Source organism: Oncorhynchus keta, chromosome 12 (assembly GCF_023373465.1).
Source record: "Oncorhynchus keta strain PuntledgeMale-10-30-2019 chromosome 12, Oket_V2, whole genome shotgun sequence".
Lineage (NCBI taxonomy): Eukaryota > Metazoa > Chordata > Actinopteri > Salmoniformes > Salmonidae > Oncorhynchus > Oncorhynchus keta.
Window position 1 is genome coordinate 44,396,107 of NC_068432.1, and position 14,674 is coordinate 44,410,780.

At 44.2% G+C, this 14,674-nt stretch overlaps 1 protein-coding gene and 1 long non-coding RNA gene across 2 annotated transcripts in view; both read left to right on the forward strand.

Annotated features, from left to right (window-relative positions):
- LOC127906391 (uncharacterized) overlaps positions 1–11,149 on the forward strand; it is a 31,252-nt gene extending 20,103 nt beyond the window's left edge. Inside the window, exon 2 of the mRNA XM_052458436.1 lies at positions 10,926–11,149. The gene's annotated coding sequence lies outside the window, so the exon portion shown is untranslated. The remainder of the gene's footprint in view (positions 1–10,925) is intronic.
- Positions 11,150–12,162: 1,013 nt separating this feature from the next.
- On the forward strand, positions 12,163–13,706 carry LOC127906395 (uncharacterized). The gene is made up of 2 exons (XR_008061190.1): positions 12,163–12,793; positions 12,910–13,706. It is a non-coding gene; the product is annotated as an uncharacterized LOC127906395 (long non-coding RNA).
- The last annotated feature ends 968 nt before the right edge of the window (positions 13,707–14,674 follow it).

Consider the following 14,674-nt stretch of genomic DNA (forward strand, 5'->3'; position numbering starts at 1 on the left):
CCTAGTATTATATCCAGGCAGGATGATAACTCTCCCCAGTACCTCCTGTTAATCCTAGTATTATATCCAGGCAGGATGATAACTCTCCCCAGTATCCCCTGTTAATCCTAGTATTATATCCAGGCAGGATGATAACTCTCCCCAGTACCTCCTGTTAATCCTAGTATTATATCCAGGCAGGATGATAACTCTCCCCAGTATCCCCTGTTAATCCTAGTATTATATCCAGGCAGGATGATAACTCTCCCCAGTACCTCCTGTTAATCCTAGTGTTATATCCAGGCAGGATGATAACTCTCCCCAGTACCCCTGTTAATCCTAGTGTTATATCCAGGCAGGATGATAACTCTCCCCAGTACCTCCTGTTAATCCTAGTATTATATCCAGGCAGGATGATAACTCTCCCCAGTACCTCCTGTTAATCCTAGTATTATATCCAGGCAGGATGATAACTCTCTCCAGTACCTCCTGTTAATCCTAGTATTATATCCAGGCAGGATGATAACTCTCCCCAGTACCTCCTGTTAATCCTAGTATTATATCCAGGCAGGATGATAACTCTCCCCAGTACCTCCTGTTAATCCTAGTATTATATCCAGGAAGGATGATAACTCTCCCCAGTACCCCTGTTAATCCTAGTATTATATCCAGGCAGGATGATAACTCTCCCCAGTACCTCCTGTTAATCCTAGTATTATATCCAGGCAGGATGATAACTCTCCCCAGTATCCCCTGTTAATCCTAGTATTATATCCAGGCAGGATGATAACTCTCCCCAGTACCTCCTGTTAATCCTAGTATTATATCCAGGCAGGATGATAACTCTCCCCAGTACCTCCTGTTAATCCTAGTATTATATCCAGGCAGGATGATAACTCTCCCCAGTACCTCCTGTTAATCCTAGTATTATATCCAGGCAGGATGATAACTCTCCCCAGTATCCCCTGTTAATCCTAGTATTATATCCAGGCAGGATGATAACTCTCCCCAGTACCTCCTGTTAATCCTAGTGTTATATCCAGGCAGGATGATAACTCTCCCCAGTACCCCCTGTTAATCCTAGTGTTATATCCAGGCAGGATGATAACTCTCCCCAGTACCTCCTGTTAATCCTAGTATTATATCCAGGCAGGATGATAACTCTCCCCAGTACCTCCTGTTAATCCTAGTATTATATCCAGGCAGGATGATAACTCTCTCCAGTACCTCCTGTTAATCCTAGTATTATATCCAGGCAGGATGATAACTCTCCCCAGTACCTCCTGTTAATCCTAGTATTATATCCAGGCAGGATGATAACTCTCCCCAGTACCTCCTGTTAATCCTAGTATTATATCCAGGAAGGATGATAACTCTCCCCAGTACCCCTGTTAATCCTAGTATTATATCCAGGCAGGATGATAACTCTCCCCAGTACCTCCTGTTAATCCTAGTATTATATCCAGGCAGGATGATAACTCTCCCCAGTATCCCCTGTTAATCCTAGTATTATATCCAGGCAGGATGATAACTCTCCCCAGTACCTCCTGTTAATCCTAGTATTATATCCAGGCAGGATGATAACTCTCCCCAGTACCTCCTGTTAATCCTAGTATTATATCCAGGCAGGATGATAACTCTCCCCAGTACCTCCTGTTAATCCTAGTATTATATCCAGGCAGGATGATAACTCTCCCCAGTATCCCCTGTTAATCCTAGTATTATATCCAGGCAGGATGATAACTCTCCCCAGTACCTCCTGTTAATCCTAGTATTATATCCAGGCAGGATGATAACTCTCCCCAGTACCTCCTGTTAATCCTAGTATTATATCCAGGCAGGATGATAACTCTCCCCAGTACCTCCTGTTAATCCTAGTATTATATCCAGGCAGGATGATAACTCTCCCCAGTACCTACTGTTAATCCTAGTATTATATCCAGGCAGGATGATAACTCTCCCCAGTACCTACTGTTAATCCTAGTATTATATCCAGGCAGGATGATAACTCTCCCCAGTACCTCCTGTTAATCCTAGTATTATATCCAGGCAGGATGATAACTCTCCCCAGTACCTCCTGTTAATCCTAGTATTATATCCAGGCAGGATGATAACTCTCCCCAGTACCTACTGTTAATCCTAGTATTATATCCAGACAGGATGATAACTCTCCCCAGTACCTCCTGTTAATCCTAGTATTATATCCAGACAGGATGATAACTCTCCCCAATACCTCCTGTTAATCCTAGTATTATATCCAGGCAGGATGATAACTCTCCCCAGTACCTCCTGTTAATCCTAGTATTATATCCAGGCAGGATGATAACTCTCCCCAGTATCCCCTGTTAATCCTAGTATTATATCCAGGCAGGATGATAACTCTCCCCAGTACCTCCTGTTAATCCTAGTGTTATATCCAGGCAGGATGATAACTCTCCCCAGTACCCCTGTTAATCCTAGTGTTATATCCAGGCAGGATGATAACTCTCCCCAGTACCTCCTGTTAATCCTAGTATTATATCCAGGCAGGATGATAACTCTCTCCAGTACCTCCTGTTAATCCTAGTATTATATCCAGGCAGGATGATAACTCTCTCCAGTACCTCCTGTTAATCCTAGTATTATATCCAGGCAGGATGATAACTCTCCCCAGTACCTCCTGTTAATCCTAGTATTATATCCAGGCAGGATGATAACTCTCCCCAGTACCTCCTGTTAATCCTAGTATTATATCCAGGAAGGATGATAACTCTCCCCAGTACCCCTGTTAATCCTAGTATTATATCCAGGCAGGATGATAACTCTCCCCAGTACCTCCTGTTAATCCTAGTATTATATCCAGGCAGGATGATAACTCTCCCCAGTATCCCCTGTTAATCCTAGTATTATATCCAGGCAGGATGATAACTCTCCCCAGTACCTCCTGTTAATCCTAGTATTATATCCAGGCAGGATGATAACTCTCCCCAGTACCTCCTGTTAATCCTAGTATTATATCCAGGCAGGATGATAACTCTCCCCAGTACCTCCTGTTAATCCTAGTATTATATCCAGGCAGGATGATAACTCTCCCCAGTACCCCCTGTTAATCCTAGTATTATATCCAGGCAGGATGATAACTCTCCCCAGTACCTCCTGTTAATCCTAGTATTATATCCAGGCAGGATGATAACTCTCCCCAGTACCTCCTGTTAATCCTAGTATTATATCCAGGCAGGATGATAACTCTCCCCAGTACCTCCTGTTAATCCTAGTATTATATCCAGGCAGGATGATAACTCTCCCCAGTACCTCCTGTTAATCCTAGTATTATATCCAGACAGGATGATAACTCTCCCCAATACCTCCTGTTAATCCTAGTATTATATCCAGGCAGGATGATAACTCTCCCCAGTACCTCCTGTTAATCCTAGTATTATATCCAGGCAGGATGATAACTCTCCCTAGTACCCCTGTTAATCCTAGTATTATATCCAGGCAGGATGATAACTCTCCCCAGTATCCCCTGTTAATCCTAGTATTATATCAAGGCAGGATGATAACTCTCCCCAGTATCCCCTGTTAATCCTAGTATTATATCCAGGCAGGAAGATAACTCTCCCCAGTATCCCCTGTTAATCCTAGTATTATATCCAGGCAGGATGATAACTCTCCCCAGTACCTCCTGTTAATCCTAGTATTATATCCAGGCAGGATGATAACTTTCCCCAATACCTCCTGTTAATCCTAGTATTATATCCAGGCAGGATGATAACTCTCCCCAGTACCCCCTGTTAATCCTAGTATTATATCCAGACAGGATGATAACTCTCCCCAGTACCCCTGTTAATCCTAGTATTATATCCAGGCAGGATGATAACTCTCCCCAGTACCCCTGTTAATCCTAGTATTATATCCAGGCAGGATGATAACTCTCCCCAGTACCCCCTGTTAATCCTAGTATTATATCCAGGCAGGATTATAACTCTCCCCAGTACCTCCTGTTAATCCTAGTATTATATCCAGGCAGGATGATAACTCTCCCCAGTATCCCCTGTTAATCCTAGTATTATATCCAGGCAGGATGATAACTCTCCCCAGTACCCCTGTTAATCCTAGTATTATATCCAGGCAGGATGATAACTCTCCCCAGTACCCCTGTTAATCCTAGTATTATATCCAGGCAGGATGATAACTCTCCCCAGTACCTCCTGTTAATCCTAGTATTATATCCAGGCAGGATGATAACTCTCCCCAGTACCTCCTGTTAATCCTAGTATTATATCCAGGCAGGATGATAACTCTCCCCAGTACCTCCTGTTAATCCTAGTATTATATCCAGGCAGGATGATAACTCTCCCCAGTACCCCCTGTTAATCCTGGTATTATATCCAGGCAGGATGATAACTCTCCCCAGTACCTCCTGTTAATCCTAGTATTATATCCAGGCAGGATGATAACTCTCCCCAGTACCCCCTGTTAATCCTAGTATTATATCCAGGCAGGATGATAACTCTCCCCAATACCTCCTGTTAATCCTAGTGTTATATCCAGGCAGGATGATAAAAAAGTCCCTTTCTGAGGTAAACCGCAGGGACAAGAACATACTTTGTTAACAACAAAGAAAGATATATCTATGGAGACAAGATTAAGTTATTTATAGAATGAGGCTCCTCAACAACACTAGGCTAATTATCTAAACCAATCCTTCTCCTAGACCCCCAGGTAAAATAATGTTCCCACCAGTGTTGGGATCAATTCTATTTCAATTTAGTCAATTCAGGAAGTAACCCAGTGCAGTTAAAAACATAATTTTCCTGTGCTTTATATATATATTTCCGTGTGATGAAGTTGGAATAATTCTGTGAAATTGAGAAAATAATGAAATTTCACTTGTTTTGGTGGGATGGAGTTTTGGTCTGCCTGATGACATCACCAGGCGGTAAATTAGTTGAGACCAATAAGAAAGAGTTCCAAACCTCTGCCAATAACAGCTAGTTTTCCATTTTCGCTTCCCAGACAGTCCTATTAAATTGTTGCTTGATCAATTGCTTTTTGCTGAGGAGCAATTTCTTTAAAACCTCAGGAAGGAATGTATGTTCTATATTGTCTCGGTAGGGGGTTGTACAGTAGTCTGTTGACTATGAGAAACACTATGGAAATATACAGATGTTTAAACAAGATAAACAATTAACAGGATTCTTTATGTGGCAGTATGTAAATGAGTGAACAACAGGAAGGGGAAGAGACATGGGTGTATACATGGTTACATACCTTAACCAGTGGGGGAAAAAGTACACAATTGTCATACTTGAGTAAAACTAAAGATACCTTAATAGAAAATGACTCAAGTAAACGTGAAAGCAACCCAGTAAAATACTACTTGAGTAAAAGTCAACAAAGTAAAAGTATAAATCATTTCAACTTCCTTATATTAAGCGAACCAGACGGCACCATTTTCTTTGAATTTACAGATAGTCATGGGCACATTCCAACATCATTTACAAATGAAGCATGTATCACGTTTTAGGAAAAACCCAGATGCAGACATTGTCAAAGTAACAAAAGTTTAATATTAATACAGGGGGCAGATAAAACGAACGACAGGTCAAGGACAGGCAGAGGTCTGTAATCCATAAGGTACAGAACGACAGGCTCAGTGTCAGGGCAGACAGAGGTCTGTATAATCCAGATCAGAGTCCATAAGGTACAGAACGACAGGCTCAGGGTCAGGGCAGGCAGAGGTCTGTAATCCATAAGGTACAGAACGACAGGCTCAGGGTCAGGGCAGGCAGAGGTCAGTAATCCAGATCAGAGTCCATAAATTACAGAACGACAGGCTCAGGGTCAGGGCAGGCAGAGGTCAATAATCCAGATCAGAGTCCATAAGGTACAGAACGACAGGCTCAGGGTCAGGGCAGACAGAGGTCTGTAATCCAGATCAGAGTCCATAAGGTACAGAACGACAGGCTCAGGGTCAGGGCAGACAGAGGTCTGTAATCCAGATCAGAGTCCATAAGGTACAGAACGACAGGCTCAGGGTCAGGACAGGCAGAGGTCAGTAATCCAGATCAGAGTCCATAAGATACAGAACGACAGGCTCAGGGTCAGGGCAGGCAGAGGTCTGTAATCCAGATCAGAGTCCATAAGGTACAGAACGACAGGCTCAGGGTCAGGGCAGACAGAGGTCTGTAATCCAGATCAGAGTCCATAAAGTACAGAACGACAGGCTCAGGGTCAGGACAGGCAGAGGTCAGTAATCCAGATCAGAGTCCATAAGGTACAGAACGACAGGCTCAGGGTCAGGGCAGGCAGAGGTCAGTAATCCAGATCAGAGTCCATAAAATACAGAACGACAGGCTCAGGGTCAGGGCATGCAGAGGTCAGTAATCCAGATCAGAGTCCATAAGGTACAGAACGACAGGCTCAGGGTCAGGGCAGACAGAGGTCTGTAATCCAGATCAGAGTCCATAAGGTACAGAACGACAGGCTCAGGGTCAGGACAGGCAGAGGTCAGTAATCCAGATCAGAGTCCATAAGATACAGAACGACAGGCTCAGGGTCAGGGCAGGCAGAGGTCTGTAATCCAGATCAGAGTCCATAAGGTACAGAACGACAGGCTCAGGGTCAGGGCAGACAGAGGTCTGTAATCCAGATCAGAGTCCATAAGGTACAGAACGACAGGCTCAGGGTCAGGGCAGACAGAGGTCAATAATCCAGGGTGGTGTGACAAGGTACAGAACGACAGGCTCAGGGTCAGGGCAGACAGAGGTCAATAATCCAGGGTGGTGTGACAAGGTACAGAACGACAGGCTCAGGGTCAGGGCAGGCAGAGGTCAATAATCCAGATCAGAGTCCATAAGGTACAGAACGACAGGCTCAGGGTCAGGGCAGGCAGAGGTCAGTAATCCAGATCAGAGTCCATAAGGTACAGAACGACAGGCTCAGGGTCAGGGCAGGCAGAGGTCTGTATAATCCAGATCAGAGTCCATAAGGTACAGAACGACAGGCTCAGGGTCAGGGCAGGCAGAGGTCAATAATCCAGATCAGAGTCCATAAGGTACAGAACGACAGGCTCAGGGTCAGGGCAGGCAGAGGTCTGTATAATCCAGATCAGAGTCCATAAGGTACAGAACGACAGGCTCAGTGTCAGGGCAGACAGAGGTCTGTATAATCCAGATCAGAGTCCATAAGGTACAGAACGACAGGCTCAGGGTCAGGGCAGGCAGAGGTCAGTAATCCAGATCAGAGTCCATAAATTACAGAACGACAGGCTCAGGGTCAGGGCAGGCAGAGGTCAATAATCCATATCAGAGTCCATAAGGTACAGAACGACAGGCTCAGTGTCAGGGCAGACAGAGGTCTGTAATCCAGATCAGAGTCCATAAAGTACAGAACGACAGGCTCAGTGTCAGGGCAGACAGAGGTCTGTATAATCCAGATCAGAGTCCATAAGGTACAGAACGACAGGCTCAGGGTCAGGGCAGGCAGAGGTCTGTAATCCAGATCAGAGTCCATAAGGTACAGAACGACAGGCTCAGTGTCAGGGCAGGCAGAGGTCAGTAATCCAGAGAAATCAGAGAAAGTAGGAATGACCAGGGATGTGTGAATTTGACAATTTTCCTGTCCTGCTAAGCATTCAAAATGTAAGGAGTACTTTTGGGTGTCAGGGGAAATGTATGCAGTAAAAAGTATAATATTTTCTTTAGGAATGTAGTGCAGTAAAAATATAAGTTGTCCAAAATATAAATAGTAAAGTAAGGAAAGATACACAAATAAAAGGACTTAAGTAGTACTATAAAGTATTTTACACAACTGATCTTAACCCTGGTGGCCTAATTTTATTGGCTGTGCACGAACAACTAGGGTGGTCTAGTGGTCTAAGTCGCTGCAGTAGGAGACTATTCGTTGTTATGTCTTTGTACATTTTGTTTTAGATAGAGAGTTAGAAGTGAAAAATAGAAGAGATAGCAGTGAGCCAGATGTGAACCCATCCCATAGCTCTATGTGTTCACAGTAGGCAGCGACTTAGACCACTAGACCACCCTAGGCTATAGTAGGAGACTTTATGAGATAGTAAGAGTGATTGATGACCACTGAACCATAGATGGAACCCCAGCTGGGTCTTTCTTTGTGTCTGTCTGGTATGCAGTGGCGATTTTAGCATGTACATCTTGGTGGGGCAAACTCACCAACAACAACATGTACATGCATGTCAGCAAAGCCACTACACAACACTAAACAATACATGAATTGCACTATAACAGTGACAAACTGTGCCCACAAACTGTTAGGGCCTACATAAAGCTGTCCCAACAACAGAGCTTTCTTTTCAACTCCATTGAGTGAATCGTTACCACTGCTACACCTGCATACCAGCAGAGTGTTGTCAGGCAGCAAAACAGTTCATTCAGCCTCATTTACTGCCTTTCAAAAAACATAGCTGGTATGGCTGATTTGCTTAAACAAATGAGATTTCCACTGACAATTGAGATGTACGACGAGTTGATAAGAGGCTATCTGTAATTTCGAGTAAGACATTAATGAGCGAGCTAGGACGAACATAGTCAAAATCACTATTTGTTCAACACTTGAAATGTACAGCGACAGAATTCATAATGCAGGCTGTATCACAAACGGCAGGGATTGGGAGTCCCACAGGGCGGTGCACAATTGGCCCAGCGTCGTCCGGGTTTGGCCGGGGTAGGCCGTCGTTGTAAATAATAATTTGTTCTTAACTGACTTGTCGAGTTAAATAAAGGTGAAATAAATTTAAAAAATAACATAGGCCGTTCTTACACTATTCTCCCTGTACACCAAGTCAGAACCGTATGATAAATAAAGGAGTCATACAAGCAGACAATGAAAGCTCTTACATTATTCTATGATTACTTTTCTCTAAAACAGGCTATAGGCTACATGTGCCAGAACAGTAGGCTAAGTTTTGAGAGGGAAGGACCAAATTATTAGGGTGAGGCACATGGACTACTAACAGCTTACTACACAACATACACTTAGTATTACTTTTTTAGCTATAGACCGTATACATATCTCCCAGGGGGCAGTAGGGATGACCAGGGATGTTTTCTTGATAAGTGTGGGAATTAAGCAATTTTCCTGTCCTACTAAGCATTCAAAATGTAACATGTACTTTTGGGTGTCAGGGAAAATATATGGAGTAAAAAGTTCATAATTGTCTTTAGGAATGTAGTGAAGTAAAAGTAAAATGGGTCAAAAATATGAATAGTAATGTAAAGTACAGTAACTTTTTTCGGGAGGCATATTCATTGTAGAAAATCCCAGCTAATGTAGCTAGCAAGTCTCTGTCCACCATTTTTTTCCATGTGGAAAAGGAAGTTGTTAGCTAGCTATATCTCTTCAGTTTCGGCAAATGGTCCTTTACGACGTCCAAACAAAGTTGTCCTGTGGCTGTTGTATTTTGGAGATTGCAAGGAGGGATATCTTCTGATGTGATCAATTCAAAAATATTGTTTCTTATTGAGGTAATTTACATTTGAAGTGTCCTGGCTGCTTATCAGTTCAAAATAGAGATGAATCCAGTGGCTACTGTATTGTAATGACCCATGCACAGATAGAGGGGGCTTCTAAGGCTTCTGCATATGGCTGGGGGAGGCTGTGAAACTCTCCTGCCATTGTTGGGCTCAAGGGCTTTGACAACTCTCACTTCACACCTCAGTGGAAATTGAAGTTGCAGCTGGATCTGTTCTGTCCTAGCAAGCTTGGTAGCCTTAACTTAGCATTCAGTACTTATAAAGTAAAATATATCATTTTTCTTCTTGGCTTTAAAAGTAGCTTCAGACTGAACATTACTCACTCAATTCCAGGTCGCATGGTGTTTTCAGGATTTTTGTGCTTCTTTTGCTAATCGTTGGTTTGCCAGTTCATTTGCTGTATATATCTTGGAAATAAGGATCTTAGATAGCAGTAGCATGTCATTTTGTCCAAAATCAGGTTGTAGGTTTTCATTTGGAGTGAAGGTTCAGTTGTGGTGGGTAGTATCTAGTAGTATATCCTCTATATGTCCTTGCAGAAAAATCCAAGTTTATCTATCTTTTTGCCTATGATGTGGAATGTAATCAAGCTCCACCGTGGGGCCTATATAACATTCCCAGTCAAGATCCATGCCTCCACCACAGGGCCTATCAGATTCCCATTCTTGCCCTGCCCTGCTCTGCTCTGTCATGGGATTCTTTGATCTTGTTTCACAGTGAACATGTGCAATGTAGCTCCGCCATAGGGCTTTTGAAATGTAATGTAATATGACTGACTGGGCATACAACTCCGCTGTGGGAACCAGGACATTTAGTGTGTGTGTGTGTGTGTGTGTGTGTGTGTGTGTGTGTGTGTGTGTGTGTGTGTGTGTGTGTGTGTGTGTGTGTGTGTGTGTGTGTGTGTGTGTGTGTGTGTGTGTGTGTGTGTGTGTGTGTGTGTGTGTGTGTGTGTGTGTGTGTGTGTGTGTGTGTATATGCATGTCCGTGAGTGTTTGGCTGTGTGTATGTATGTGTGAGCGAGTGTGTGTGGACTGTGAGAAATAACAGGGTTTTGAAACTCTGTCCTCAGTGGGCATGTAATTACCCTCTCTGATGGGCAGGGTTATATGATCTAGCTGCGCTGTGGGGGCTACAGCTGCATCATGGGGCCTATAACGTATGTCTCCTCCCAGCTCCACCGTGGGGCCTTGATGTTTGGTCTCTCTCTATGCAAAGTGTGAGTTATGTGGTAATGTTCTGGAGACCTTGAGATTTGAGGGCTCATACTCCTCCTCCACGATGAAGCATGCTATGTGATCTCTTATCCCCTGATGTAAAGCATGTTAAACACCCTGTACCACCTCCATGGGGAATAGGCTTATTGTATATAGCACAGTATAGGGTTATCAGTCTTCATTCTGCACACATTGGACTAATAATATATTGATACAATTCTCTCTGTCCTCTTCAAAACAGCCACATGGACCCAACAGACAGCCAGGGTGAATATGTCAAGGTAAGACACATTTTTTCCCCTTCTCCCTCCTGTCTGTCTATGCTGGTTCTGCTAGTGTCAGTGGCCCTACTCAGAAGGCTTTAGCAGTCCACACACCATCTGAGAAAAGGAAGGGATTGGGAGTTAAAAACCCATCTAAGCAGTGGTGACCAGTTAGTGAGTGCGGCAAGCAAAGGAAACGCGAAGCAGATACATCTTCCTTAAGAAAACAGCCCTGATGTTGGAAACAGACATCATTATGTTGTCATCCAAAGTCATATGTATTTATTTTCCAAGCTACAGTATATATATAATATATATAATATAGCACATAATATTTTACATACAGCAAGTTTTTAGGGGACCAAAGAGTTTGGTCTGCTTCGTGTTTTCATTTCTGCCATGGGAAAACATATTGCGATACGGGTACCGTCCGAGCCCTACCATTTAGTATCAGGGTGAGTTGAATGTGTTGATACCTCTCGTGTGGTTATGGGGGACCAGTGTGTTGATCTGCTTTGGCTTCGTCGTGAGGTTTAAGGGGAGCTGTATTCATTTAAGCTCCTGACTGCAGCGACCATGTTTGTAATGTTACTCAGTGGTTTCACCGCTCTGCTCGCCTCTCTGCTAGGGTTGGATGGGTTGGATGGTGTTTGTAATGTTACTCAGTGGTTTCACCGCTCTGCTCGTCTCTCTGCTAGGGTTGGATGGGTTGGATGGGTTGGATGGGTTGGATGGGTTGGATGGGTTGGATGGTGTTTGTAATGTTACTCAGTGGTTTCACCGCTCTGCTCGTCTCTCTGCTAGGGTTGGATGGGTTGGATAGTGTTTGTAATGTTACTCAGTGGTTTCACCGCTCTGCTCGTCTCTCTGCTCGTGTCTCTGCTAAGGTTGGATGGGTTGGATGGGTTGGATGGGTTGGATGGGTTGGATAGTGTTTGTAATGTTACTCAGTGGTTTCACCGCTCTGCTCGTCTCTCTGCTAGGGTTGGATGGGTTGGATGGGTTGGATGGGTTGGATGGGTTGGATGGGTTGGATGGTGTTTGTAATGTTACTCAGTGGTTTCACCGCTCTGCTCGTCTCTCTGCTCGTCTCTCTGCTAGGGTTGGATGGGTTGGATGGGTTGGATGAGTTGGATGGTGTTTGTAATGTTACTCAGTGGTTTCACCGCTCTGCTCGCCTCTCTGCTCGTCTCTCTGCTAGGGTTGGATGGGTTGGATGGGTTGGATGGGTTGGATAGTGTTTGTGGATTACACACTTCAAACTCTCCAAATACTTTCTTGTTTTGTGTTTAATGTAGATTTAAATAAGTCTCTACACTTAAAGTGTTAAAGTGGCTTCACTAACCATAATATACGACTGTGTAGAATTCATTTTAGATCTGGATCATTTATACTGAAGGGTCTTTTATTAAAAAAAACACTTATAGTTATATTGGACTATCATTGTAATGTGGTCTTTGAAATGAATTCTAGGTGATTATACCCCGGTGCTTCTGCAGTTAGGCCCATTTCAGAAGTCTCTCTCAGTGTTTAGCCTAATTAATTATGCCATTAAGGAAATTGAATCCAAAGTTAACAGCGCTTTTTCAGCACTTCTGGGTTCCAGGCCAGTAGGTGGGTGTGGTTAAGGACCAGGCCAGTAGGTAGGTGTGGTTAAGGACCAGGCCAGTAGGTGGGTGTGGTTAAGGACCAGGCCAGTAGGTGGGTGTGGTTAAGGACCAGGCCAGTAGGTGGGTGTGGTTAAGGACCAGGCCAGTAGGTGGGTGTGGTTAAGGACCAGGCCAGTAGGTAGGTGTGGTTAAGGACCAGGCCAGTAGGTGGGTGTGGTTAAGGACCAGGCCAGTAGGTGAGTGTGGTTAAGGACCAGGCCAGTAGGTGAGTGTGGTTAAGGACCAGGCCAGTAGGTGGGTGTGGTTAAGGACCAGGCCAGTAGGTGGGTGTGGTTCGTGACCAGGCCAGTAGGTGGGTGTGGTTAAGGACCAGGCCAGTAGGTGGGTGTGGTTAAGGACCAGGCCAGTAGGTAGGTGTGGTTAAGGACCAGGCCAGTAGGTGGGTGTGGTTAAGGACCAGGCCAGTAGGTGGGTGTGGTTAAGGACCAGATCAGTAGGTGGGTGTGGTTAAGGACCAGGCCAATATGTGGTTAAGGACCAGGCCAGGAGGTGGGTGTGGTTCTGGATCAGGCCAGTAGGTAGGTGAGGTTCAGGATCAGGCCAGTAGGTAGGTGAGGTTCAGGATCAGGCCAGTGGGTAGGCGAGGTTCTGGACCAGGCCAGTATTTCGGTGAGGTTCAGGATCAGGCCAGTAGGTAAGTGAGGTTCAGGATTAGGCCAGTAGGTAGGTGAAGTTCTGGACCAGGCCAGTAAGTAGATGAGGTTCAGGACCAGGCCAGTATTTAGGTGAGGTTCAGGATCAGGCCAGTAGGTAGGTGAGGTTCTGGACCAGGCCAGTAGGTAGTTGAGGTTCTGGATCAAACCAGTAGAGAGGTGAGGTTCTGGATCAGGCCAGTAGGTAGTTGAGGTTCTGGATCAAACCAGTAGAGAGGTGAGGTTCTGGATCAGGCCAGTAGGTGGTGGTGTACACCTGGTTTCTGGGGTTCTAACCACAATAGAGGTTAGAGGGAGAATGTGACCCTGACGTCTTGCTCTTCGACTTCACACACACACACACACACACACACACACACACACACACACACACACACACACACACACACACACACACACACACACACACACACACACACACACACACACACACACACACACACAATAACTAAATTATGTTTTGGAATATTTGTATTCTGTATAGGCTTCCTTCTTTTCACTCTGTCATTTAGGGTAGTATTGTGGAGTAACTACAATGTTGTTGATCCATCCTCAGTTTTCTCCTATCAATCACAGCCATTAAACTCTGTAACCATTTTAAAATCACCATTGGCCTCACGGTGAAATCCCTAAATGTTTTTTTCCCTCTCCGGCAACTGAGTTAGGAAGGACGCCTGTATCTTTGTAATGACTGGGTGATACATTGATACACCATCCAAAGTGTAATTCATCATTTATTTATTCATTTTTATTTTATCCTTATTTTGGTGACCATCGGTTTCTTGGTCACCTCCCTGACCAAGTCCCTTCTCTCTCGATTGCTTAGTTTGGCCGGGCGGCCAGCTCTAGAAAGAGTCTTGAAGGTTCCAAACTTCTTCCATTTAAGAATGATGGAAGCCACTGTGTTCTTGGGGACCTTCCATGCTGCAGACATTCTTTGGTACCCTCCCCCAGATCTTTGCCTCAAAACAATCCTGTCTCGAAGCTCTACGGACAATCAGCGTGCAAAGCTGTCATCAAGCCAAAGGGTGGCTATTTGAAGAATCTCAAATATAAAATATATTTTGATTTGTTTAACACTTGTTTTGGTTACTACATGATTCCACATGTGTTATTTCATAGTTTTGATGTCTTCATTATTATTCTACAATGTAGAAAATAGTAAAAATAAAGAAACACCCTAGAATGAGAAGGTCTGTCCAAACTTTTGACCGGTAGTGTATATGAATATGGTCTGTATGTACTGCATGTCTGTGTTTTAGCATGAAATCCCAGAGACAGGCTGCCTCTGAAACCATATCTTCTGTTTGGTTGGTCTGGGCCTAGTAGGTCTGGAGTGAGAGGTGGGGCATTTTTGTATGCAGTTAATTAACATATATATGGCACACGGCACACTGCTGGTTT